Source organism: Belonocnema kinseyi, chromosome 10 (assembly GCF_010883055.1).
Source record: "Belonocnema kinseyi isolate 2016_QV_RU_SX_M_011 chromosome 10, B_treatae_v1, whole genome shotgun sequence".
Classification (NCBI taxonomy): Eukaryota; Metazoa; Arthropoda; class Insecta; order Hymenoptera; family Cynipidae; genus Belonocnema; species Belonocnema kinseyi.
The window spans coordinates 112,398,624-112,417,917 of NC_046666.1; the positions used below are offsets into that span (position 1 = coordinate 112,398,624).

Here is a 19,294-nt window from a genome sequence, read left to right on the forward strand (position 1 = left end):
GCTTGAAAAAACTAAAAACAGAAACTCTACGTCATGGATTCCTTTGCTTACCGCCCCTATTATACGGATAAATAGGTTCCCTACCTTAAGCTCACGTTTGGCAGTTTCGGTAAAGGGGTTCGTAAACTATTTTCTTCGACAAAGATGGTTGGGACTCGGTTTTCGACAACAAATTCTACGACCCCCCCAAAAATAGATCGGAGTAAACATTTACAGCATTTGATATTCAGATGTAAGACAAATGATTATGTTCGCATAGAAAGAGCGGCGCCCTATTTTCCTATCCTTAGCTAAATTTTATGCCTACGTCCCGCCATGTTTGTTCTGGCATGTCAAAGATCAGTACTTGTTAACTTCTCAATAGGCTAGAAGTATTCTGTTACCAAATGTCTTCGACATCCTATTTGAACTTCCATAATTAAAATTCTCTGCTAAAAAATGAAATATGAAAAAGTCATTGTCGTCAGGCACTCCAATAACCCTTTCTGCCAGATGGAGCAAAAAGAATGAAGTTTTCCTACTTCTTGTCACGTACTGCACTTTTTGCTTTACTAATCAGAGAGATAAAAAGGGCTAAAAACTTGAGGTCATTTTTCAATTCCACAAATTCTAATTCAGGATCCAAAGGCGGGGGCACCAAAAAAATCACGGGCATAGTTTCAGGTTTTCTCGTGACTGCAAGCACCGGTTCATTCTAAAGTTTTATTTTTTGCCTAAATTCCAACACCTCGACTCAAGGGCGAAGGTCGCTACAATTTAAAAAAAGTTTACTTCTTAATCTATTTTTAATGTTCTAGGTTGTTGTATTGGAATAAAATGTGTAATTTTTCTCGATCAAATTCTCGAAGGTAATTTTTTTTTATATCTCTCTGCGCCATGAGGGCGAGAAAGGGCAGAACTAGAAAAACCCGTCTCGAGGACGCAGTTCTCCACCTCAAGAGCGCAAGTTTTTGACCAGTTGAAATTTTCAATCCCGCCTCAAGGGCGAACGTTTTCAATTAAAAAATGTCCTTATCCTGAATGTGAACAATTTTAAAATAATTTAAAAGAGGGACCTTCTGAATTGAATTCCCCCCCCCCCCCCCCCCCCCCTGCCCCGAGGGCTAAAAAGTGTCGAACGAGAAAAACTCGCCTCGAGGGCGCAAGTTTTTGACTAGTTCAAAGTTTAAAATCTCGTCTCGAGCGCGCAAGTTTTCAATTCACAATTTCGCCCTATAAATCCTTTTCATTAAACTCTGACTCTATTTTCAGGCTAGAATGTTACATATTTGTTAAAAGTTTTGTACAACACTTTCATAAATTGATTTTAATCCGAAATTAAACTGACTCTGTCAATCTTTCCATTCCTTATAGAAATTCTTCAAAAGTTTGTTCCGGATTTCCCTTAGACAAAGAGGTTGGAATCGGATTTTCACTTGTTGTGATTATCATTATGATTTCCTGCACTGAGTTCGCATGTGCAAGGGCGATTGCGTGTTCGTACGTTGCCCTAACCTTTTTACCCCCACGATGCTTAGATCTACGGGTCTTTTGCTGGCTAGGCATTGGTAAATAAGGTTTATAACATGGCGTGTGATATGTAATTCGATAACGTAGTGTTCATTAACTTTTAATAACGGCTCATTCTAAATACTTTTTATTTTTTTTCCATGTTGAATTCGGCCTATTGCATAATTGCAAGGCCCGTTGTCGAAGCTGAAATTGCTCTATTATTTAGAATGCCATGTTATTAACTCTTTCGAATAGACTTGCTTCAGCTAGTGTGTAATTGGAGAAATTATCACCAAGGAAATTAAAGATTGGTTTTAAACAATGAAGTCATTGTTTCTAATGAATTTTAGAAGCGATTAAAATCAAAGGAGGAAGCGGCCCATTTAAATCCGGTATGCAACTTCAGATTTTTATTGTGGAAAGGCAATTTTAAAATTTCCTTTTATTGTTAAAACTTAAATCAATAAAATTCCAAAACAATTAGTGACAATTAATCCAACCGCTTCCACAAATTATTCGTCACATTCGAGAATTTATTCGTTAAATGAATTCGAAGGAATTTACTTAATTGATATGACTCTTTAACAGGATCAGTTAGTCCTTTCTGAAAAAGGAAACTATGCCTGAAGACGCTTGCCACGAAAGGTTCTAGGCTTTATAGTGCCAAGAATCACTGTGATCAACTTTTATGGCAGGGCTGATGAGTGCTCCACCCCGAAAATTAAACAGCTTAAGTCGTAGACCTGTTAAATTTCAAAAATGTACTCAGATTTGTTTTCAATGGAGCACGTTTAATTATACTTTTTCTTAAGCTGCTTTTTCAGAAAATATAATCTTCAATCTTTAAAGAAAATATTCCCAAAATTTCAGTATCAGATATATATTATTGGGGCTGTTATTAGGCTTTGAAAAACAGAGGAAAACAGTGAAAATAGCATCTTTTAGGCAAACGTAAATAATATTTATTATGAATTTTTCATTTAAAAAATGCTTTTATATGGATTCTGAATACCTCAAGAACAACATATTAAAAGTTCAAATTAAAAAGTGGGTAACTTCGTGATAAAACATAAAATGAAAAATAAGATGTTTTTCCCTATGTCAATTGCATAAGAACTGTTAAGACGATGCGCCACCTCTAAATATTGTTTAAATTCTTTTGAAAAAATCTACCTTCTACAACACCATAAACTACCGCTTTTTCACATTCGCTCCTAAGAAAACCAAAAGTGTGTTTTTCTGGTCACCCTTATATATATAATTAATAATTTGTCATAAGGACAACCGCAGAATTTTTCCGGGAGCGGGTGCTAATCTGAAAAATTACACCCGCTCCCAGCGAAATCGCGGTAAAATTTCCGCCACAACCACGTCTCATGACCGTGAGATAGATGGTTATAGTCTGTAACGGAATCAATACGACGATCCAACAAAATACTCGTGCACCCTAAAAACACGGAGCGACCCAAGGAACCCAAATACGACAACCAACATGGTTCGCTTCTCGAAGTCAAGAAGAACCATGTTAGACCACGATTGAGCAACAGAAACAATTGTCGAGAATATAAAGTTCTAGTATAGGCGGCACTTCCCATTCTGAACAATTGACTCGATTTCCCTAGGAACATTTAGAGGAGCGATATTAGGGTTAATGCCGTAAGAGTGACAGAGATGGTAATAATGCACTCTTAGCGCCGCATTGTGCCTTTGAATGTAGGTCGTTCCCGCGTGAGTTGGACAACTATCTAGAATGTGAGCTAAATGCTCGGGGTGTGCATGGGACGCCCTGCAGCTATCATCAGGAATGCCTTGGCTCAAAATGTGGCGACGGTATCTTAAGGTGAAAATGACACCGTCTATCCTCCGTACCAGACTTCAATCCGGGCCATTTAAGAAAAGCAAAAGTTAGCTCACAAGACATTGACTGATCCTTCACATTTCTGTGGAAGATACCGTGCATCCTTTTATCAAGGAGCTGTTCACGAAAGTTTTTCTCTTGTGCTTTCTTAATCCGGGCTTTCAGGAGTGAGTACACGACATAAATAAGATTTGATGTATTTTGCTCATCCCTACTACTGAAGTTAAGTCCGTGTGTTTCAGCAGCCTCCTCCGCTGCTTTGTACGGAAACGCTCCTTTGCCCACTTCTTCGTGATTCCAGAACATTTTAAGAAGAGGGTCTCTCCCATTTGCAACTCTATGTGCTGTACCCAGAATAATCCTGTTGTGAAGACATTCAAGACTCAATATTCCGCGACCACCTTGACGGCCTGAGATGTACAGTCGCGGAACGTAACACTTAAGATGAATGCTTTTGTTCATGCGTATAACCTTTCTTGTCCCGATATCAAGTGATCTGAGCTCGTTCTTCGTCCATGTAACTACTCTAAATGAATAGAGTACTACCGGGACGGCAAGCACGTTCGTTGCAGATACTTTGTTCCTCGCCGACAGTTCGGAAGACCAAATCTGCCGGATGGGACTTTTGTATCTGCTTCGGGGAGTATCCTTTATAGATGCCACATCCTGAATGCGGCTCTGTGGCACGCCCAGGTATGTATAAGTCTCTCCAGCGCAACGGTGTCGTATAGCGCTTCTATCAACGAGCTCAGGATCTTCAGGGATGCGATTAAGTTTTTCTCGCTTCAAATAAACCTAGGGGCATTTGTCTAGCCCAAATTCCATTCCAATTTCCTTAGTATATCGTTCGACAATCCCTAGCGCTGGATGTAGTTGCTCTTTGTTTTGAGCATAGATCTTAAGATCGTCCATGTAAAATACATGAGTGATCTTGTACTTTCGATCTGCAGGTTTGCCGCACAAGTACCCGTCAGAATGGCGAAGTGCTATAGATAGTGGCAATAATGTAAGGCAAAAGAGGAGTGGGCTCATGGTGTCGCCCTGACAGACACCTCTCTGAAAGGTGACCTTGTTAGTTGTCACGCGATTTTTTCCAGATGAGATAGTAAAGCTGGTTTTGAAAAGCGGCATCAATCTCTCTATGCACCTTACTATTTGCGGATGAACCTTTAAGATTTCTAAAAGACAGATGATAAATCTATGGGAAGTCGAATGGAAAGCTTTCTGATAAACAATCCAGGCCATCGATAGGTCACGCTGGTAGAATGCTGCATTTTTGCAGACACATCTATCGATGAGCAGGTTCTCCCGACATCCCGCGACGCCTTTTTTTGAGCCTCGTTGTTCATACATTTCTTGCCACACAGGTTCAATTGCCCGAACAATCTTATCATCTAAGATAGCTATGAATATCTTATACAGTGTATTCAGACAAGTGACTGACCTGTAATTATTCGGGTCAGCTGAGTTGCCGATTTTCAGCAGGAGTATTGTGCGCCCTTCCACCGACCACTCCGAAATCGGCTCTTCCGCCTTTAAATATGAGGTGAAAATACGGGCCAAATGCTGATGGGTTGAAGGAAACTTCTTCCACCAGAAGGTTTTGATACAATCTGGTCCCAGTGCGGAATAGTTCTTCATCCCTCTTAATACTTTTTTCACCTCCTCGGTACTGATGGGTGGGCATTCTTCATCAGGTGTTATGAGGGCATCACATAGCTCCTTGAAGCTATTTATATTTACTGAGAATGCTGCACTTCGTAGACTTCTCTCGGAAATACTTCGACCTCCTCTGGTTTGGGCCCAATCTATCTTTATGGCAAGTTGATGCAATCGTCTTTTGGTCTTATGATCAGCCGTTGATTTTGTTTCACGGTTCGCATCGGCCAAAGCTCTCGCTGCATTATACACACACTAATTGATAGTCCAGAGGTCGGATTCTCCGGAAAAATGTCCACGAAGCTCGTCATTCATTTCAGTCAGATCTTTAGGCTTGAGAGAAACCTTGGTGTTGATGTTTCTCCGGGTCATAAAGCATGGCTCTTCATATATTGGATGCCTGCCCGCGGTTCGTAATAGTACAGCGATTGGGTAACACTCCAGTGAGAGAGAGTTTATACCGAGAGACTTTAATGCCTCGTTGAAAATACGGAGCTCGGTCAAAGAGAATAATATTATTTGTGGATCTTAGGTACACTATACAACTTAGCCATATTAGTACTATCAGTTATAAGATGCTTTCTGTTAGCATGAGGCTCATAAATTAATAAATTCTCAATTCATTGATTAACTCAAATAGTATCTTTTTAATTTTTTTAATGGGTTGACATCTATCTTTTCGTGAGTGTTGGGATCATCAACCATATAACTGACCTTATCTATATATTTCCGTCTATCCATCACTACAGTAACATCACCCTTATCTGCTTGACTTTATTAGTTTATTAAGTCAGTATTAGAATTTAAAAAGTTATTTGTTAATTTTATATTTTTAGCAATGAGTCTACCAGTGTTGGAGATGCGTATAGGTTTTTTGATATATTCAGAAATTAGGGTTAAACTCTTGCGACTAATTTCATCTTGGACGTTAGATCGTACTTTTTCTGAGTTACATTCCAAAACTTTTAAAATTTAAAAGACATTGTATATTAGACAATCTGATGAGCGAATCGGTCTGATTCCGAAACGATATTCTTTACAATACTGATTGAATCGTCTGGAAGAAGTCGAAGAAGTAAGACTTTCCCTTACAAATTATTATTTTGTTGTTTCCCAGACGTTAAATTACAAATATTTACATTCCGAAGTTCTTTTCGTGCCATATACGTATTGACCGGTATTTCGTACAACACAAAGATATATCTAAAAAAGATTGTTGAAAATGACAGCTCGGAGGCCTTTTTTATAACTACACTAGATTAATGTTAACGAGAATATCAGGAGAGCTTCTGTTAGGAAAGATTTTACGGGACGGGGCGAGTGCATATGATGCGACGCATGGCACAAATTTGAATGACGAGTCAGAATAATACAGTGAGAGAAAACTGGTTCTGTAAATCGTAAAAACGAAAATGTGCACGCCTGTCATCCAATAAATTAATCACACGATCACGGCCAGGATCCGCTAAATGGAAGTCGTGAAAATCTTCGCGGAATTAAACACAACGCCTGTGGTTTGAATAAAGATCAATAAAACCAAAATTCGCCGTTCCGAGTGCAGAATTAAGGCGCCTAACCCAACTGACTCTCAACTTCATCGTGATCTCGATGGTGGTGACAATCATTTAGAAATAAATTACTGTGCTCAATCTCCGATCGAAACGCATTTTTTTAAACACATCATGGCTATGATGATTGAATAAAACCGCCGACGCAATAAAACTTTCGAAAGAATAATTTACCAAGTAGTAAGTACCTCGGGCGTATCTGCGGCTACCGTTCCGGAGCCGAAGATCGATACGTATAAACATCGACACGCGTAAACATGAACGTATGTATGATCAACGAATAGAGCGCATCCTAGGGACTGGAGAAACCGCTTTTACAAAGGGAAAACACCGGACGAAGCCAGGAAGATTTCCACGAAGGGATCGACGCCTCAGCAATCTCAGCCGGTGGAAGATACATAGATACCGACGGGAAAAAGTATAATCAACGTTACTACATGGTGTCGAAGAGTTATGAGAGATCGGCAATGAGACAAGTGCTTAGTGCCGAAAATAATAATAATTTAGGAACATACCTAAAAGAAGTGATCGTGAAAAAGTTACAGTTTTGCGCACAAATCGATCAACGTGCATTTAATTTTTAATTAAAATATCAGCCGCAGCATCCTACATCTTTGAAACTGTATCAAATTAAGCTGAATTAAAATCATGCAGTGCAAATAAGTTTCGTGTTAACTGTCGAGAAATCATAAAAGCTGACGTGACGATAGATCGTGTGACAGTACCTAGTATCAATATTCGCGTCGTTCCATATGAAACTCTGAACACCGAGGTGCTTTTATGGCGATCATATACGGTCAGCATTTTTTTTTTTATTTGGAAGCTTCCAATGCGTCCCCTTTTTCTTTAGAGGTACCAGTCCCACGACTCTCCAGAGATGAACAACTCCCTTGCTAGGCTAGTGTTCATCGCATGGGCCTCCGAGGCTCTTCCAGAGTGCGAGGTGGGAATCGAACCCAAAAGACGACGGAGTGGGTCCAAAATCTATGTTTTAGCCCCCGCGATAATCGTCAGTATTTATGTGGATTATTACAAGATCAACAATTTATTACTTTTCAAAAACAGTGTCGGCCTGAAATGTTGCTTGTCGTTCTAGAAGATCTACAAAATGCTAAATTAATAATAAAATTTTCTCAATGCGCATTTCTAAAATGAAAGATTACCTACTTGGGGCACCAAGTTTCTGAGAAGGGGACTGAAGAGAGCAGAGCAAAATCACAGACAATTCTCGATTTTCCCGAACCAACTGAGCCCTTAACTAAACTATTGCGTGAGAATCAACCATTCGTTTGGGCAGAAAAAGAAAGAGCCGTATTTAACGAAGTGAAGACTAAAATGGCATCTGAGCCCATACTAGCTGCGTTTCATCTGAAGAAATAACCGAATTACACACCGATGTGGGTGCAAATGATCTCGCCGCAATGTTATCTCAACGAGACGAAAACTATATGTTACATCAGGTTTACGCAATCACAGGGTTGCACTATTTTCACAATCGCGAATCCCCTGACTTTTCCAGGTTCTCCAGGGAAAAATTTTGCGTTTTCCAGACCTTTTTCCAATTGAAATCCGTTTTCGTTTCTTCATAATTTGTTCAACTGCCTACAAATTTCTATTTGCGGTTTTCTAAGAATATAATATAAAATGTTGTTTTCCATTACAACCAGATTAAATATAGCATTCATTTTTATCAAACTTTCAAAATATGTTATATAAACATACTCAAATAAGAATTATGACACAATGAATTATACACAGTCAAGGAAATCTGCACAAATACAGACACAATGTTAAGTCAATTGGATAATATCAAAATATAATTTTTTCACAATTGTAAATAAGTTTAACAAATCTGATTTTTTATCACTAGTAACTGCAGGAATATCTTCAAAACAGTACTTTTGACACGGTTAGTTGCTTTCATTTTTTAGAATCAACGTTCCACTAGTCTCGAACAATAGTTTATGCCACGAGAGCCGGAAAATCATCTTAAAGTAGCAATTTTTAGGTTAGAGTGACATATAGAATAAAAAAGTACATGCCTTGCACATGTGTCTGTTTAGCTTGCTATGAAAAAAATCGACTTATCAAATATCTATGAAAATTCATTCAGAGCAGAAATAGTTTTCTGAAATTTAGTATACAACAATCTTTTTCTTTTTTCGAGAATATTTAAATTCTCTGAGCATGACCATTTGAATAGGTAAGTTGTTTTATAAACAAGTTCAGTACTGTTCACTCTCACATCACATAATATACTAATAAGATAAACAAAATTATGGCTTAACAAAACTGCACGAAAATCAGCAAACTGCATAAAAACATGGAGTGCTCGTACCTTATTCTTGAAGCATTGTAGTACGCGTCCTTATGATAGAGGTCGCGAATAAAAATTTCAAACGGTTAAATGGAAACTTTTCGTGAGCTTGTTTAAATGAGAAAGTGTTGCATTTTTGTAAATATCACGATGCATTATTGACTTTCATTGAAGAAAACGTAAAGGAATTGTTTATGAGATTTTTATAAATTATTTTACCATATTTAAAAAAGATTTCAGACAAGTCAAAGTACTATAATTATTTAAAAAATTGTTTTTGGTAAATTTGCATGTACGTAGTTGACGTCAAATTTGAATTAGGGTGCGTTATGAGGGATGAAATTGATAGCAACCGTCATTATAGCCATGTAATTTTTATTTATTATTGTGTATTATTATTAATTATAAATGATTATTATAGGAATTATATGAGTCAAAAATGCTTGCTTGACCTCTTTCGTTTGTATGATTCATCACTGGTTTCTCGTTTCAATGGTCAGCAGTAATCATCAAGCATGTTGATGGAACTCTTTCCTGATGAAATCGTTCACCTTGTTCACCACTCATCTTGCCCAGATTTTCCGGAAAGAAATTCAAATGTGAGTGCAGAAAATTGATCTTTATCGACATGTTGCAGTCCCCAGATAGCAACTGTAGCGCACCATGCGCGCATGGCGCAGGCACAGCGTGAGTATTTACACGCACGACGAGCGCAACATTTAATTTTCAATTTTTATTTAAGAAATATAAAATTAAAACATTTAGAATTTAAAATGAATAAAATTGCACAAAACCGCCGAATAATAAACCGCGTACAATTATTCACGTGACTCTGGTAAATGTCCTGAAAAATATAGAATGACAGGGGAGTGCAAAAAAAGAAACTAAAATTTAATTTTTTATCTCAATTCGCAGCTTAACTTGCTCGAATTTAGGTTACGGTCAATACGCGCGTGTATACAAACAAAAACTAAAGACACGGCATCACAACAAATTTAAAGGTATATGCAACACTTAACACACTTTCTTTTACACGAGACCTTTTATTATTCAATTCCTTTAGAATAATCCTTCTTGCACTTTTCCCTGGATTAAAATAATTAGGGATAAAAATACACAAAGTAACACAAATAATAACACAATAATACCATAATGACAACAACGACCGAAGCACACACGGTGCACGACGCGAACGAATAAGCATCTTGCGCCGAATACGAGAGTGCGCCGGCAAGCGTCCTAGCACTAGTAGTAGGAGAACGCGGATATCTCGCACATGCCCAGTTATTGGCGACGCAGTGTACACGCACTAAGTGCGCGTTCACAAAGTGGTGGCAGGACAGGTGCATTCTTGCAAGAATTTCGTGCGTGCATCGACGTGCGCGAAACGTGAGCGCACCAATTGCTATCTGGGGTCCATTTTCTCGTATGCACTTAAAAATTCGTGCACGACGTTAACATGATCTGGGCTCTCGTTATTTCCAAGGAACTTTTTACACAACTGAGTGAAACTCTCCCACGCTCGTCTTTCCACTGCATTCAGCTTGTTTGCGAATTCCTCATCTAGCATAAGTTTCCGAATCTGAGGCCCGACAAGAATCCCTGAAATTAACAATTACAGCTCTTCAAAAAAATTTATAAAAGTAATGAACTATCGACTTTTAACAAATAAGAATCATATGTTACCTCCTCTTAGCTTTGCATCACTCGGTTTAAGGAATGCAACTTCTTTCAGGTAACAAAACGCTTCTCCCTTGACTCTCAACTTCTTCAAAAACTGCTTCGCGTAACCAAGTTTCAAGTGTAGTGGTGGTAGGATGACATTTTCTGGTCGTACTAGTGGAGGGTTCTGAACACTTTTTTGCCAATTGTAAAGAGTTGACGTGAGGGCCATTTAGTTTGAATGGAAGCTTCTAATGTGTCCCCTAAGGGTTTACACTTTTCTTGCACCTTCTTCTCGATTCCTTTACACACCCTCCACACACTTACTTGGTGGTGGAAGGGTACCGGTCCCACGACTCTCCGGAGATGAACAACTCCTTTGCTAGGCTAGTGTTCACTGCATGGGCCGCCGAGGCTCTTCCAGAGTGCAAGGCGTGAATCAAACCCGCAAACCGAAGGAGTGGGTCCAAAGCCTACGCTGTAGCCCCCACGACCATCGTCCCACTTGCCATTTAGTTTTTGCATTCCTATTCGAGGCACGACTATCCCAAGCACAAAGGTAGCAAGGATACTTGATGTACCCACCTTGCATTCCGAACAAAATTGTTAGTACTTTCAAGTCGCTGACTATTTGCGATTTATATGCAGAGTAATTGATGCGGCGAAGTATTTTTCCAAATTTCCGTACGTTAGTTCAGATACATCTTAACAATAAATAAGTTTCTCATTCTGTTCATCAGATTTGAAAATTTCTCTGAAAGAAATTCGATCATCTTTACGGGGAGCGTGATCTTAAAGACATCTTCCTCCACCAAATTCCATTGCTTCAATCGAGAAGCGAGCACCTCAAACTGTCTCCATGATAAGACATAAATCACGTGTAAGATCCTCAAAGTCCACATTTGATACTGCATGTCATTCTCTTGAACTTGATGCAGACGGAAGGTACTCTTTATCAACAGCTTCATGATCATCAGCTTGACCATGATCACCGAGTTAGGCATTCTTCAATTCCTGAACTGTAGTTGAGTGAACCATATCGTTCATGACTTCGGGTTTCGTTACAGTTACAACATCGGCATATTTTATGCGTTTATGCGTTTTCGCGTTTTATAATTATGACCCCTTACATCTGTTTTGAAAAAACAGCAGTCGTTCCGTTCATGGTAAGGCTGATGATGATGCCATATCATCGGAGCAGGTAAGGAAATTCGAACTTTATGGCAACTTTTCAATTTCCATGTCTTTAACTTCAATGAGCACTCAACACACGCGAATTCTGGTTCATACCAGCGTTCAGAGGGAGTATATTGAAGTTTGAAAATATCTTTGTAGCCATCAATCACAGCTTTATAATTTTTTAACTGCAAACGAATTTGTTGATCAACGAAGAAACCACATATGAAGCAAAACTTTTATCGATTATCACACATTTATTTTTCGCAAAATTAAACTGAGCACTGAAACTTTGAATGACGGAGTATGTCGGGAAGTATACTTTTTTTTGTTAGTAAAAGTACAGTGAACACACCGTGATCACAGAAAACAGAAGAGAAAATTAATTGTGGGTAATTTTCAAGTGGGTAACGTTTAATTTTTTAGCATTGAAACAAAAGAAAGTACAATAAGTTGGCATTGTGACCGTACCCTGTGTGCCGCGCCCCGATGTAAATTTGACGTCAGCTACGTACATGCAAATTTACCAAAAGTTCTTAAAATCTTAAAATGCACATAACCGTATCGCAATTGAGAATCTTGTTCAATAACATTATATTTAAAATCCCTCCCCGATTGGCACATAAACCTGAAAACTAATTTACCTGAAAAATAATTTACAGAAGGGTTAGATTGTATTGCCACGATTGTAAAAGAGGTAGACGAGATTGTCATGTACCAATACACCGACGAAGGCTTAAACTGCAAAAAAGAAATGTTGGAAAAACCCATCTATGTAAGAACCAAGGTAAAGGTTGGTGAAGTAAAAGACTACGAATTGCATAATGGTATTATTTACAATCAATGAAAGGATAGTTTAAAATATGCAACTTCGAAAAATCTGCGTAAAAGTATAGTCGTTTGATTCTAGGATTTGTTACCACATCAAGGTCTGAAGCGTACTTAGTGAAAATAAGTCAGTTTCACTACTATGCTTTGTTGCGAAGGTCCGTGAAACAACATATCTACAGTTAAATTCAGTGTATCACGATAAAAGCTAAAACTGGTCGTCAAGCTAGAGAGCTTCACCCTGTACCCCCTGGAAACCAACCATTTCAAAATGTTCACATGGAACACTTAAGGCCATTCATCACTTTAAGTAAGGGTAAAAAATACGTTATGGTTCTGACAGACACACTGGAAAGATTCATAATTTTAAAGGCAGTCCAAAAAACCAAAGTAACTGGGGTCATACAATGTATCAAGGATTTCGTTTTCAAGTACGAAGCCCCTTAAAGAATTATTACTGACAGAGGAACGTGTTTTACGTCGAATTTTTTCCACGAATTTTGTGAGCAGCAGGGAATTCGATATACTCTAAAATCCTCCAGGCATCCACAGGCTAGCGGATGAGTAGAACTGGTAAATAACTCTTTGTTTGCAGATATTTGACCAACGTGAGGGATACTAGAGGCCGAGACTGGGGAAAACAAATAGGTCTAATAAAATGAGATTTAAATACCTCGCTAAATACTACCGCGAACAAAGTCATTTGCAACGCTAGTATGGATATACTTGCCTCTACGATGAAGGAATATTGTGAGAACTGACCAGTGACCAAGAATATTATCAACCGCAGATGCTTCAAAAAGATGCGATGCAGAGAATTTTGACTGAGAAAAAATTATATAAGAAGCGCTACGATGAAAACAGTTTAACGAATGTAGAATATCCATTCGTTGATATCGTGTTTAGGAAATCAATGAAGCAGTTGATTGGATATTCAAAAAAATTACTGTGTAGATTTTTTCGTTATCTCTTCATAACTCAAATCCTACCTGGAAGTGCGTATCGAGACGCGACACTACAAAATGACGCTCCCAGAAGCACATACAAAATAACACCTCCTGTGAGACATTTCAAAATATGGCGTCCTTCCCTTGAAGAACCAATTTTCGTTTTAACAGTGAGGAAGATAACTTGAACCAACGAATGTGGACGAATCTGTTTAAAATTAGATAAAAGAACGAACGACGTTATCCTTAAAGAGAAATCACTAAGAGAAAACGATCCACCAAGTATCATAGAATCAGCGAAGCCGCTTAGACGAGAGGTGAAGCTATCAAACAAGCTGAAAGATTTTATACTCCAGTAAACAGATAATTCGAAAACAAAATCGATTACAGGATGGTCCAATGTTAAGAATAGTTTGCTATTTCTAATTTTGGAATACGAGCGAACGTTTTGCGAGCGAAAGATCGTGCCTATTTGTAAATCTATTAATTTCTATTACCCACTAAAGCACTCAATTTTTACTACAGAAAGGTGATTTATTTGAGCACGACCGGCCCACTCATAAACTAGCATCTGAGTATTTAAGAGGAACGTAGATTACATAACCTTTACCCTCGCAACATCATAAATAGCACTATCGACGTTAGATATCTATGTCTCTATAGCCGTTCTACTACCAGCTAAAGTTTTACAGGATGTTGAATATCGAGAAAAATTGAAGAACAAATCTAAATTATTCAAAAATAAGTTAAGCAAAAAACTTTCGAATTTGAAATTCGAACAAGTTTCCTACTTTAAATAAACATAGACTTTTATTTTCTAATAACAACTTACCACATTTTAAAGAAACATCAACATGTTTTCCAAATTGTAAAGGATTTGAAATCTAACTTAGAAAAAATAGTACCAGCTAAGGCCCAAGATAAAATTAGGCTCAAGCCTAACTTAACCTTAACTTCTGCATATATCAAAAAATCTACACAAATTTCCAACACTGATAGACTCATTATTAAAAATATTACATTTACAAATATTTGTTTTATTTCTAATAAAGACTTATGAGTGACACGAGCAGAGAAGGGTAATGTTACTGTAGTGATAGATAAACGGCAATACATATATAAAGCTGGAAGAAGTTAATTATATTACTGAATAGTTTAACATCAATTTCTATAGCTTTAGCAAATATATGTGGATTAGTACTAAAAAATACAAATGGACATGATTTGACAAAAATTCAATATTTTACGAATTTTAGCTAAAAAATAGTAAATTGTTAACTCACATTCAACAATCCACAATTTAACTTTGATCCGATACGATATGCGAAGAAGATGCTCAAACGCGTTTATTCCGGAGTGTAGGAGCTGTAATCCAACCTTAAGTTATGATTCTTCAGAACCTAAAGTATCTGATAAATTCCTAAAGCCGTGTATAGTTCGGTGATAAATGGGACACCTGCTACTATCTTGGTTACCCAAAATAGTATTAGCGCTCTTTCCTTCGAAAAAAGTGTGAGTAAAATTAAATTTTACTCTTGCAGCTTTTCCATTAAATATTTTAAATGTATGTGTTAATACATTTTTTGTTTCTTTATGCAAGCGGTTACATTCATTAAAAGTCGCTAGATTTTCCTCTTTTTGCAGCGCTATACCGAGTGGTAAATCAACCCGGACTCTCTGTGGTGTCAGATTCACCCAAGAACATTTACCGTTAAAGCATTAGTTTTATCATTTTCATACATACTTTCATATATAACGCAAATTCGGCACATCCCAATTTAAAGCCACACAATCGCCGTGCAAATAGTGCTTTCTCTAGCTCAAACATCGTTTACTAATGCTTGATATTTGGCTTTGTACTAATCATATTCTAAATAGAACGCTAAGGTACATTCTTTAGAATGTCTAAAATAATAATTGATGCAAACTCCTGTTGAAAAAAAAACAAGAAATAACGACCAAATTTAGACCAAAAACGAACAAAAAAAATAAAAAAAGGCTCCTATTGTAATTTGAAAAAAATTTCTAAAAGAATTTTCGGACAAAAATAAAAAAAGAGGAAAGAAAAATGAGACGGCAACCATTCAAATCCCCTTTCTTCTTTTTTTTTCTTTCGTCTTTGTTATTAAAATATATTATGTATTTTATTAAATATAATGTAATGATTACTTTGGATGTTATTGCAATGCTTCCGAGTATACCTCTTGAATTAGTTAAATAGGCAATTTTAAATAGATGGGATAACATTACAACTCGTACTCGATTATGTCGAACAGATTTTATCGAAGGGATAGTTTTAATTATGAACTCAACTTATTTTAAAATTAATGGATCTTTTTATAGACAGAGGTTTGGTACTCTCATAGGTTCAGACATTTCTCCGATTTTAGCAGAAATAGTTATGAAACATTTGGAGGTTTTTGCTTTCAGAAAATTAGATTTTGTTTTGCCTTTTTATTTTCGGTTTGTCGACGATGCTTTATTATGTGTTCCTCTAGCAAAGTTGCAGATAGTCATTGCTATTTTTAACAGTTTTCATCCAAAACTTCAATGTACTCATGAACTATGAGTTTTTTAGATATAGAAGTAATTAAGGGTTGGGATGGTCATATTATCATCAATCGGTATAGAAAAAATTATGTATTCAGTAGAATTTTAAATATCTTTTCTGCTCATAATATTCAAAACAAAATTGCAGTAATCAAAAACTTAGTAGACAGAGCTCTAGGTTAAAGGAATACAGTTAAAGGTATATAGTTCATTTAAAACTTTTGTTCTTATATTTTTTGGTCATTTTTCCGTATGACATTTAAAAAGGATTCAGTGATAAATTTTTGCAAGGATCCTTTAGATAATTTTGAAAAAGGTGTTGTTGTTTAAAAGATCACTTGCCGGATCTGTAAGATGAATTACGTGAGACAGACTGGCAGACATCTTAATACTAGGATAGAGGACATACAAAGGAATTTGTTGATGTTGACCATGAGTTTACTCGGATAATGTTAAAATTTTGCATAGTAAAAGTAATGAGAGAAAGAAAGAATTCATAGAAATGCTTTATATTAAAAAACAAAATAAGTTATCTATTAATTTAAAACCCGATTTGAATAAGTTGAACAAGAGTTATGCTAATATGATTAATTATATTTAACGGTGTTGTTTCATGAATTTTTGTTTTCTTTCACTTTCTGTATTTCTGATGTAATTGCGACAGATATTTATATTGTGTTTACAACAAATTGTCCTACTGACCCTCATTCGATTCTCAGGTATCAAAGAGAAAGCACCTGTTCTTCGATGCTGTCAATTTCTACCTATTTACTTTTTCTTGACTTGATAAGGGTACTACATGAGTACCGAAACGTTGGTAATGCACTTTTACTTTTTTTCATTTTGAAAGTTATTTTATTGTAATTTGATAGATGAATGAAAAAAGACGAAAGAAAGAAAAAAAGAAGGAAGGGGGTGTGGTTGGCTGTTTTCTCATTTTTTCTTTCCTCTTTTTTATTTTTATCCGAATTTTTTTTTCACACTACAATATGAGCCTTTTTTTGCTTTTTCGCTGTGATCCAAATTTGGTCGTTGGATTCTTTTTTTTAACAGGATTTCGCATCAATTTGATTATTGACCGCTAAATAGTATGTTTAATTTTGATTTTATTCTAATTTAAATTTATTAAATTTAAAAATAATAATTACAATAATTTAAATAGAAAACGCATTTGTCTATACTGTTGGTAGTAGCAGAATGTTATTTATCGATTTTAGCAGCCAATACAATTGCGGAGAAGTTAAATTAGTAGATAACAGTAACTTATGTGCTCGTCGAATTGTTTTTCTTGCAGCTTCTTCGATACCTCCTTTTTCTTTCAATATTTACACTTTTTTGTAACTTTTTGGTGGGGGATCTCGTTTGTTGCTTCCTTGATTCAAATTTTCTTTCGCTTGGCGTCATGCTTTTTACAAGAAATGTTGAGCAAATCTTCGGAACAATACTTTAATAGCGTCGCTTTAAATTCGGAAGAGTACCATTTGCGTAATTCATAACTCATGATATCATTGGGTTTCGATAGGTGATAAAGCCCCAAAATTCCACATAAAAAGCATGAAAGTTCCAAATTCGAGACTTTACTGGACACATATTTTTAAATGTTCAAATTTAAACTTTAAATTCCAACTCAGCATTCCGCGGTATTAAAGATCCTTTTGTGAGGATCCTTCGTTATTTCCCCTACACTGAATTAATTGTGAAATAAGTCTAAGACCGCCATTTATGACAGACTGATATGATTCCGGTTATTAATACAAAGTGGACGAAATTTAAATCCCTTTCTTAGGTGAAAGATTGGTAAAGGCTAAGGGAAAATCTTTGTTAATTAAAACATGGCACGCCTGACCGTCACCTCGCGTGGTGAAGAGAACTTCACGGCTGGACTTTCTGGGTCGCATTTCGGACCGAAAGAAACAAACCAAACTGGAACTCGGTGACTTTACGGTCAGAAAAAGCGAGGCGGAGATGAAGGCCCAGTAGGGAGATCGGAATTCGCTATCTCTTGAGACGTGAGTTGTTGTTTTTTACTATTCTTCCGCCCGCGATTTAAACGTTTCCGGGGTTATCCAGGGCGCTTATAGGGTTTCTGAAAGGCGACCTCGGGATGCCAAACGGGATTCCGATCATCGGAGGGCATCGATTGATCCAACGAAAATGTAAATGGCTAAAATCGATCCGACATCGCGATGGAGGAAAGCTAAAAAAAAAGGATTCGCGCAAAGAGATTAAAAAAAACGAAAAGTATCACGATTCCTTAGCGAACGAAGAAAAACGCGAAAGACTCGTTCGAAAGTAAGAACACAGGGCAATAACTTTCGAATCGAGCCCTTTCTTAGGTCGTTCGGTCGACAATCCGGCGACTTGCAATCGCTGATCCTTAGCAAACAAATGGGGAAGAAATCGCGATCACCCCACGCACTACCGAGGAACGAGATGCGAATCGTTCGCCAGATTTTCTGATAGTGCCGCAATAATGATGTAAATCCGGCGGACACTTTAATAATCTTTAAATCACTAATGGAGAACCTCTGACACCCTCGAAGCTGGAAGATCCGAGATCCAGATGCTAAGAAATGTAACTATAAATTTGATATTCGCAAAAATAAAAGGGGTAAAAAAAACTGGTGGTAATGAAAACAGCCGGAAATAAAAAAATCAAGAATGTATTTAATGATGAAAAAATAGTTGTAAAATTTGCAGGGAAAATGTTTTCACGAGAATTTTATCTTCTAAGGTGGTTGAAACTTATGCGAAATGTCGAACATTTGAAAAATCCTAATTCTAAAAACTCTTTGTGAAATTCCAACTCCCAAACTTTAAAGCAAGCATTAATCAATTGTTATTTCTGAAGGGCGACCAAAGTCAATAATCGCCTATTATTTAATATAATATGATGGGTTTGCCTACCAAGGAAGGAACTGGGATTAGGACGCTGAGAATCAGAGCAAACACAATAAAAGTGTCCGAGTAAAATAATAGCATTTATTGCCACTTACGATGATTCCTAGTCTAGTCAGCCATAGAGTGGACCGGTAATTCCAGGCGGGGCTAGGAAAATTAGCATAGCCCGAGGAGAGCAAACAAAGACAGACGACTTAGGCGGACGAGGCTACACTGACGACGGGACGATCCGTCGCCCGTGAATTCGGGATCAGTCGGGGGGTTCAGGCAAATTACGGATGCTGCGAAGGAAGCCTTTCGTGTAGGGCCATACCGAGTTATATTTTATGATAAAAAC

The 19,294-nt window shown here is 37.1% G+C and overlaps 1 protein-coding gene across 4 annotated transcripts in view; it reads right to left on the reverse strand.

Annotated features, from left to right (window-relative positions):
* LOC117182072 (protein downstream neighbor of son homolog) overlaps positions 1 to 19,294 on the reverse strand; it is a 240,330-nt gene that overhangs the window by 92,002 nt on the left and 129,034 nt on the right. The gene's annotated exons all lie outside the window — the stretch shown is intronic.